This window comes from Vicia villosa, unplaced genomic scaffold (genome assembly GCF_029867415.1).
Source record: "Vicia villosa cultivar HV-30 ecotype Madison, WI unplaced genomic scaffold, Vvil1.0 ctg.000030F_1_1, whole genome shotgun sequence".
Taxonomy (NCBI): domain Eukaryota; kingdom Viridiplantae; phylum Streptophyta; class Magnoliopsida; order Fabales; family Fabaceae; genus Vicia; species Vicia villosa.
In genome coordinates, this window is record NW_026704964.1 from 2,103,462 (window position 1) to 2,114,070 (window position 10,609).

Consider the following 10,609-nt stretch of genomic DNA (forward strand, 5'->3'; position numbering starts at 1 on the left):
GGGTTTTGGGTTGAACCGTAGTTAAATTTAGGGTCCGTTTGTTCTGGCTTTTTTTAAAAATGATTTTTATAGTGTTACAAAATTTTGTGAAAAAAATTTTTACAAAAAAACTTTTTATAAAAGCTTCAAATGAAAATTTTATTTGAATAGTTATTCTTAAAATGTGATTTTAGGTATTTCATCTATTTATGGGGAAAAATTTTGGATATCAAAATTTCAAATTTTGAAGCTATTTCAAATAGATTTTCATAAAAATCATTTTTGAAATACAACTTTTTGAAAATATTATGATTTTGACTAAATTTTGGTCTTCAATTATGTATGTTTAAGTTATAGGATGTCAAATTAAATGTTTCATTTTAGAAAAAACGAATATAAAAAAACTTGTAATATTTTGAAAAACGGTTTTAGAAAATCATTTTTCTTTGGCATGTATCCTAGTCAAGACTCCCTCGTACATATTCTTGATAGCTCAGAGATAAGCAATGTTAACCGCTTTCTTTTTTATGGTTTTCACAAAATATCTCTAGATACTATATCACACACCCAATGCAAATCAATAAAAATTAAAGTGTATGTATTTTTTATCCTTTTAATACCACTCCATCTTAATAAGTATGCAAATCAAAAATTAAGTGCATGTATTTTTTATCCTTTTAATACCACTCCATTGTAATAAGTAGATTGCTTCTATGATCAACCTTTCAAATATAAAACTGTAACTTCATTACTACTTAGGTTTCTCTTTTTTTTTGTCTTTGTTCACTGTAACTTCATTACTACTTAGGTCTCTCTTTTTTTGTCTTTGTTCAATCACTATTTTTAACAACCTCCTTTCCAACCCTACGGACGGTTCAACCAACCCAAAATGAAGAAATCTTGGCACCGCGTTAGGGGCTATAAATACCCTCTTTCATTAGAGGGTCGGAAAACTTCATTCATTCTCACTCTTACCTTGTACTTGCACTCTGATTGCTTTCTCTTCTCACTTTAGCATCGGAATACCTTGCAGATACATCCCACTATTGAAGACCATCGACGATCCAGTCTGATCCAGTCTAATAAGTACAATCAGGCCTACATGACAATATGAACGCCTTTACTTTGCACAACTTTGGAGTATTAGGAGCCAAGGGAGACTAACCAAAGTAGTTTTAAACTTGCTTCACAACGTAGTATTAATTCTTTATATAGGTTGAATACTGCTCCTCTATACTCATGTATCAGAGTATTGTTACTAATGACTCATGCAGTAAAACGTGTGATATAAATCAATTGGATTGGGTGTATCCGAGTTTAATCTTGGCATGAACAATTCTATGTTAGAATGTAGTAAGATATAAAATAACCTTTGCAGAAAAACCACTGAAGGTAAGATATAAAATAATATCTGGATTGGAAAATTTGGGAAAATAACAGCAAACAAAATCTTTTAATATCAAAGTGAGTCATGAACACTTCTAAGTATACATGAGTTTCTCCATCCTTGTGTAATGAAAAAAAACACAGAAAAATGATAGATTCGGAAACATTAAAGAATAAGATCACGAAGGAAACAATTTACATGATTGATGACAATATCAATATGAATGATGTGAATGGAAATCAAACTTCAAACAGACAACAGAATTTATATTCAAGAGCTCTGTTCTAAAAAAGTAAAACAAAGTGAGAACTTCAAGGGATTTGTAATCTATATTACATACAAACACATGCCATACATTGACATCTTACCTTGGATTATCACAACGTTGGAATAACAATAAAATACCACAGAGAATGGTGCTTAATGCCCCCGAGTCACAGAAAGGACTATTATGAGGATCAGGGCTATCAAAATTCCCAATACAATCAGCTTAACCTTCATGTTTTGTAGCCACATTTTTCGACGTATGGAGGTTCCAGAACTCCTGAAATCTTGTGCCTGAAAGAAAAAATTATAAAATCATGCTACCACAATCCACAATCAAAACTATACTGGAACAAGAAATGTGAAAATGTGAATTTGAACAATTTTTTTAGTATGCAGTCAAATTCTAATAATGCATACTATATAGAGGTAACCATCATGCTTATGTAAACTGTAAAGAAGATTCTATAACTCTAAGCAAATTCAACATTTGATTATATGAGACAGAATGTCAGATCAGATGTTAAATTATCTGCACGAAACCAATACAAATAGCATACAGCAACTCAAATGACACATGCAGCACTTTCTCTCTCTCTCTAAGGTTTGTTCATAGTATACAAAGGATGTGATTTTCTTGTCCAATTGCTTGGCCAGAAAGGCCAAGGGGATTGTGGATTTTAAATGGGCAAATGTTAATTGTTAGCGGGAGGAATCGAACTTGGGACTTTCTTCACATTCCAACCCCTATATACCTCCCCCCAAACCACCAAACGACTTTACCACTCCTAAAAAGGAAACAAAAGGGATTACGGATTTGAGGATGAACCTCTTCAAATAAGAAAAAAATTTCCTTGAGATAGAGAACATTGCATCCAGATTGAAGAAGGAAGCATTGAAGAACATGCTTAGTACCTTCATGCTGCTGCCCCTAAAAATGATTTTCATGACTTTTGCAGACAGGTTTGTAAGTTGTAACTTGTAAGAGAGAGAATTACCCTAATGGTAGAAAGAAAGAATTACCATAATGGTAGCAAGAAAGGGAAAGAGAAAAATGGAAGATATAGACTACAATATCACATTAATACCAATATGTTTAACTGGTTTGTAAAAGAAAAGAAAAATGGGTTTATTGTTGATATACTGGTACATAAAAAACCGGGAAGTTGCACACACATATTTCTTTAAACACAAAAGGGGAAGTGTGACTATCTGAGAGATAACAAAGTGGGAAGATTTCTATAGTAGCAACGCAAAACTTAGTATCCACTTCAAAAGAACCAAGACACCAAAAGAGAAATCTCGTTTCCAAGTACAATTTTTATCATAAACTTCAGTCTGCCAACTATGATATACTATAGAGAACTGGAAGGTGCACATAAACTACATACTAACCTGGTGATGAAGGTTATCAGTCTTGTCCACCAGAAGCTCTATCTTTTCTCCTCGGTCTAGAACCTACATAAATTACAAACATGTGATTGATTGGCAGTGAGATATTAAAGTCACAAGATTTGTGATTTAAACCATGCAACTTGAGAGTGATGAATTATAAACATGTCTCTGATTTGAATCAAATGATGAATTAAAACTGACATTGGATCCCACATAAATACATTAATCAATATGATTATGTGTCATTAATACACATCACACAACTATTTCTTCTTCTCTTTTTATCTTTCAAGAATTGTTATTTAAAAAATTAAATGTTAGAAATGAAAAGGAACTATGTTCACAGTTCACAAGCACGTCCATCAAAGAAAATTCTTGCAGGTAAATAAATCATCCAATATTCAGTCTGAGTCATGCCCAATAGACTCTTCACTGATTCATTATATGAAATGAAATTCTTGCGGGTAAGCAAATCATATAAACAATTATTTATATTTTATGAAAATGAAAACTGTAAATAAAACTACACACAAACACACACATATAAAAGAATAAAACTTCAAATGAAAACACATCAATACATAAACAACAGGGATATTTTCCCATCCTGAACAAACAGAAACTTACTTGAAAGTGTGTTAATAATAATAATACAAATATTGGGTATATACTTAAGTCAAAGAGAAAAAAACATATATGAAAATGTATTGATATCTGTATTATAAGAGTGAATCCAGTACATAGGGATGACTTTGTAGGATATGAACTTAACAAATTCAATCATCAAATTAAGTTGTAAATATGATGATCGAGTATGTCACATTTCAAATAAATCAAGCATTCATGATTTTGCATCTTATAATCAATATTTAATTATACGTAAAACAAGTATATTATAGGTTAAAATAAAGTTGTGCTATGACAAATTAACCAATTTTAAAATCATGGTCTACTTAGTGTGAACATGGGGTTTCAATTCAATAGATGGATTTGTTGAATTTGCATTCAATGGAAAATCATTAAACAGAGTGAAAGAGAAGAACCGCTCTTAGAGTAAATAAATCCCTCCCAACCTGTGCAATATTGATGGAAAAATCATTCATGAATTCCATCATACTCTATAACCTTACCATATTATAAAATAACTACCATTAATATGTGCCACATAAAACATTTGAAGTTGATTTGCTTTTTTCCATTTATTTAAAGTTAACAAATAATTGAATCAACTAATTTAAGCATAACCTTTTTTCATTAGTTTTTGTTGAAAATTTGTAACATAAGTTTAGGTTCAATAAAATTTAGACACCAGAGTTTATAAAATGTAGTGAAAAATAATATCTGCTTGTAGTGATGCCAAAGATTAACAGCTGGAATCCTGAGTTGAACTTTTACATATATCAATATCAATACTTCACAAGTACAAATGCATGAACATGACAAAACATTGACCAAAATAATTTGAATTTTTCTCTACCTTTTCAATATTCTCCATCATGACACCTTTAACTTCAGAAACCTGAGCTTTCACCTTTGCAAGCTTGCTTATCTCGTCAGGATGATCAACGCAGTACTGCATATGTTCCTTCAACTTTGGCCTGTGCAGAGAGGTTAACACATGAGCCAAAATAACAATATAAACTCACCAGCTTAAACTTCAAAAGTTTAGAGCAGAATGTTAATACCCAAATTCCTTGTTAAGGCTGTTGGGAGGAGCTGTAGAAGCCTTTTCACCACCATATTTTGACACAAAATCATCCTTGACACGCTCTAGAAAGGCCATGGGAACCTGTCTTCCAGTTGATTCATCTGCAACCACACAATATGCTGCAAATCCCAAAAGTCAGATATTTCTTCTAAATATCACCAATAAACATAAGCAGCAGCATCAACAAAAGCATTATCAGTTGATAAAATCATAAAATTACAATTTAAAAGGCAACCTCTAAAATCAGAAATACCAATGAATATAAACAGTGACCAATGAATAAAAAACCCAAGATAGATGATTTGTAACCTCATCTAACATTAAGAAGATCATAGCATTGCACGAATAACATGAAGACTTCACCCGTATAGTCAGATCTTCTGTTTTTACACTACCAATTCAAATTCCATACAAAACACATACAAAAACTATATCCATTGTAAAACACATGCTAGCATATGACTCATTGCTTCTACCAATCCAAGCAGCAACACTACAAAGATTAAAAATCATGCAAAACAGAAAATCCTGATAAAAAAAAATGTAAAACCACACAGTAATCGAATGATTTAGGGTTTACATGCAGCAATTATGGAAAAACAACAAGTGTGAATAGAACAATCGAAATAAGCAATTGAGCATAGAAACGAACACGATGAGTACAAAAAAAGCACTAGATCGAAGGGAATAACGTACGTACTGTAACCATTATCAATCAGGTAGTTGAATGTGTGAGCATCACAGTTATACGTGAACTTGTTGTTACTAGAAGGAAGTTTCTGAAGGCACTGAAACGCGATGGAGTTGAAGTTACCACTGAATTCAGTGAATTCAGCGAGGATAACAGTTCCTCTAGAAACGAATGCGTAGATCAGAGGCTTCTGATTCTGGTTGTTCGCCATTGAATTTCAAGATGCTGTAGTGAATAGTTGCTTTGGTTACGAATTAAGAAGAGATCTGAGAATGGTTTTGGATCTCGTTGTTGATGGTTGTTTCTCTCTCTAGGTTTTTGTAGAGAGAGAAAGGAGGAAGTGAAGGAGAAGTTACAGAGAAATGAGAGAGAGAAGGGTTTTGTGAATTTGGTTGAATTGATTTGAAATTTGAAAGAGAGGTTTTCACTGTCTTGCTGTAAAGCAGAATGCAAAAATTATTTAAAATTTTAGTCAAAATTAGTCAAGATAAGATTAAAATGGATCTTTATGGTGTTTTTTTCGCATGATTCTTAATATAATTATTTATTTGTAATTTTCTTAAATTCATAATTTTTTAAAAAATTTTACAATTATAAAAAATGTATTCCAAGTCGAGAATGGAACGAATAATATTTAAATAATGCATCTAAATTATAAATAAAAAAAAAATATATATATATATATATATATATATATATATATATATATATATATATATATATATATATATATATATATATATATTAGATTTAAAATATTTTTTATAGTTATTATAAAATAAAAGTTTAATTGCTATGCAGGTTTGTATACAAAAATTTATATAGTCATAATTATTAAAATATATTATTTTAAAAAAATTAAAATCAAAATCAAATATTTTAATAAATTAATGATTAATTAACACTGTAAAATATTTTTAAATTATTAATGCATTTCAATTAAATTTTCAGAATAATTGTACCTAATAACATCATAAATTTCTACTTGGTGTTAGATGTGAATCTCTTTGATATTGATAAACAGGTGGTTATTTCTGTTTGGGCTTGGAAGTTTGTCGGGTGCCCTATGGTTATTCTCTCCAACAAGTTAAATTTTCTAAAAAGGGATCTTAAGGATTGGAACAAACATTATGTTGGGAACATCATTGAGAATGTCAAACTTGAGGGAGAAAAGCTTAGGATTATCCAGAATAGCATTCAGGTGGATGGGTTAAGTGACTCTCTCAAGGTTAGGGAAGTTGATGCTCAACTCATGCTTTCTAAGGCCATTGCTATGGAAGAACAGTACTGGCGGAGAAGTCCAAAATTAAGTGGAGCTTGGAGGGGGATCGAAACACGACGTATTTTCACAGAATCTCCAAAATTAAGCAAAAGTTCAGGCCCGTCTCTCGGTTGATGTTTAGTGACACTCCAATCACAGACCCTTTTGAGATTGCCATTCACACTGTCCAATATTTTGAAAACCTTTTTTCTGCTAACTTGTCTTCTGTGCAGGATTTCTCGATGGTGGATCACACCATTTCTCCTCTGGTTGATGTGGCAACTAACGGAATTCTGACCAACATTCCATCTATTGAGGAAATCTTTGCGGCTGTTTCTAGTCTGAATGAGGACAGTGCTCCCGGTCCAGATGGTTTTGGAGCGGTTTTCTTTCAGACCTATTGGGATATAATCAAGGAAGATGTCTCAAATGCGGTGATTCAGTTTTTCTCTACTGGTTGGGTGCTTCCGGGCTTTAATGTTAATTCTATTATCCTCATTCCGAAAATCAAAGGGGCGGACTCTCTTGATCTCTTTCGTCCGATTGCTGTGGCCAATTTCAAGTTTAAAATTATTTCGAAAGTGCTTGCAGACAGGTTGGCAGCCATCATGCCGTTGTTGGTTTCTAAGGAGCAACGCGGTTTTATTCACGGTAGAAAGATTCAGGACTGCATTAGGTTAGCGTCTGAGGCGTTCAACTTACTTGATTCTAAGGCTTGGTGTGGTAATATTGCTCTCAAAGTGGACATCTCGAAAGCTTTTGACACTCTCCGGTGAGATTTCATGCTTAAAATTCTGCATAACTTTGGTTTCAATGCTAAATTCTGTTCTTGGATTAATAGCATTCTGCACTCTGCCCAGCTCTCGGTGAATATCAATGGTAGTCTTAAGGGCTTTTTCTCTTGTTCTCGCGGTGTCCGCCAAGGGGACCCGCTCTCTCCGTTACTTTTCTGTCTTGCAGAAGAAGTATTGAGTAGAAAGATTAATTTTTTGGTTTCTTCGAAGTTACTTGAGCTTTCCAAAGGGCCTTACAGTGTTACTGTTCCTTCTCACATCGTGTACGCTGATGACGTTTTCCTCTTTTGTAAAGGCAAAATTTCCAATATCAAAGTCCTCATTTCTACTTTGAACGACTACGCTGCGATATTAGGCCAGCGTGTTAATTGCAGCAAGTCTGTTATCTTCGGTGGAGCTATGTCAGCTTCTAGGCTTAATATATTGTCGAAGATGTTGGGTTTTCAAATTGGTGCAACTCCCTTTGTCTACCTCGGGGTTCCAATTTTTAAAGGCAAACCGAAAGCAGTGTTTTTGCGGCCCATTGCGGATAAAGTTATTAACAAGCTTTCCTCTTTGAAAGGCTCGTTGCTTTCTTTTGCCGGCAGAGTAGAGCTCGTCAAGTCCGTCATCCAAAGCATGTTAACGCATTATATGTCCATCTATGGCGGCCTACTTCTCTTATAAGAGACATCGAGCGGGCGATCAAACACTTTATTTGGAGTGGGGATTCCACTAAAAGTAAGGTTATCACTGTCTCATGGAAGAAGATGTGCGCTCCCTTTGCCGAAGGAGGTCTCGGTCTTCGCTCCCTTGTCAAGTTGAATGAAGCTTTCAATTTGAAGCTTGCTTGGGATTTGGTTAACTCCTCTGAATCTTGGGCAGTGTTGTTGAGAAATAGAACTTCGAGAAAAGGAAAATTCACAAAGCATCATATATTTTCTTCTTTTTGGGCTAGTCTAAAATCTGAGCTTCCTTCTGTTTTTTATAATTCTGCCTGGTACTTAGGGAATGGAGGTTCCATTAGTTTGTGGTTTGACAATTGGTGCAGCGACCCGTTTCACCTAGAGGCAGCTGATCTGATTGGCTTAGTTGATTAAAAGATGAGCAGTATTATCGTTGATGGTGATTGGGATTTTTCAAAGTCTGTTTCGCCTATTCCTATTTCGATTCAATTGCATATTCGTAATTCCCACACCCCCCACGATAATCGGGCAGATTCTAGAGTCTAAAAGCTATCTCCCAATGGGGATCTTTCTCCTAAAATCTGTTATGATTTCAAAAGGCCTAGAGGAATTCTTTCGGACTGGTGGCGTTGGATTTGGGCTAAAATTATACCACCCTCAAAATCTTGTATGGTTTGGAAATTGCTTCATAACAAGCTTGCCACTGACGATCAATGGAAACGTAGGAATTTTGCCTTTCCATCGCGGTGTGGTTTATGTAAGGAGGAGGAAGAATCTTCGTATCACTTATTTTTCAGCTGCAATTTTGCTTCTCGTCTTTGGGTCTGGGTTACTCAGATGCTCCATTACCACATCTCTTTTAACGGTTGGGATGATAGTAAAAAATTTACACTGTGCCGCGGTGATTTTTGTTCTAAACGCAATTTGGCAAGCTCGCAAAAAGGTGAGATTCCAAAACCTTGGTGTTAGTATTTCTTCATCTATTTCTTGTATTCTAGATGCCGTTTCGTTGGCTGCCAGCACTACGGTTGGATCTTTTATTGATATGCAGGAGTTTATGACTCTGAAGAGTTTTCGGGTTATTATTCGGTCTCCTCGTGCTCCGAGGATTATTGAGGTTATTTGGAATCCTCCACCTTTGAATTGGATTAAAATTAATTGTGATGGTGTCAGGGATGGATCTAAGTAGAGTAAATTGGGGTCAAGTGACCGCACTTAATTTTTTTATTTAAAGTTAATAACGATAATTATTGATATATTGGCCCCACATAAAATATCTTAATGTCCCTACACCACTTATTTATTTAAAATTTTATCCTCTAGGAAACATAAATCTGACACTTAATTTTACTTTATTGTTTTTATTTTCAAAAGTAAATGCAAATTAAAAAGGCATAAGAAAGTTGTATAGTGTTTTTAAACTAAATCTGCATAATACATAGAAAGTGATATACTTGACGGTGTTGAAAATGAAATTTTTTACAACAGTTTCAAAATATGAAGACACGTAGAGAGCAATTATAATTTTTGAATATTAAGTTGTCTTCAATTTTTTTATATACATTAGTATTTTGTTTTGTAATATTTAACTTTTTAGATATACATTATCATTATTTTACACATAAGTATTTTATATGTTTTTTATGAATTGTTATATTATTTGATTTTAATTTTTGTATAAAAAAATTAACTTTGACCCCACTTATTAAAATTCCTGGATCCGTCCCTGGATGGTGTCTCGGTTGCTCCGAATGGGAATTCTGCTTGTGGGGGTATTGTGCGTAATAGTGATGGTGGCTTTCTTGGTGTTTTTGCCATCGGGTTGGGTACTTCCACTTTTGATCTCATTGCCGAACTTTCTGGTGCGATGTTTGCAATTGAGTTCGCCTATGAGAATCATTGGAATTATCTTTGGTTGGAAACCGATTCAACAACGGTTGTTAAGGCCTTCAAGTCTCCTTTTTTGGTTTCTTGGCATATAAGGAATCGGTGGATTAACTGTATAAATATAGTATCTAATTGGAATTTTTTTGTTTCCCACATTTATAGGGAAGGCAACAGTTGTGTTGATGCTTTTGCTAACCTAAGCCTTAGTTTAACTGATCCAACTTATTATTATTCCATACCTGCTTGTATTCAAGCAGATTTGGTTAAGAATCGACTTGCCTTGCCATTCTTTAGGTTTATTGCCTCTTGATAGGGTTTTGGTGGATGTCCCCCCTATTGTTTTGTATCAATCTTCTTTTGCATCAATATAATTTCATTTAAAAAGATATCACATCTTTAATAATTTTAATAAAGTTATTTTTTAAGAGAGAATAGGATATGTGAGTTTTTTTTTTTAAATAATTAATTTTTTTTAAAAAAAATTCTGAAATAACCAAGTTTTCATAAATATTATATAAATGACTAAAAAAACGTTAAAAATACACAGCGTCACCAATGGGCCTGGCGACAATACTGAA

At 33.6% G+C, this 10,609-nt stretch overlaps 1 pseudogene; it reads right to left on the bottom strand.

Moving 5' to 3' along the window:
• Window positions 1-1,577: 1,577 nt before the first annotated feature.
• On the bottom strand, window positions 1,578-5,833 carry LOC131622491 (vesicle-associated membrane protein 721-like; annotated as a pseudogene).
• Between the last annotated feature and the right edge of the window lie 4,776 nt (window positions 5,834-10,609).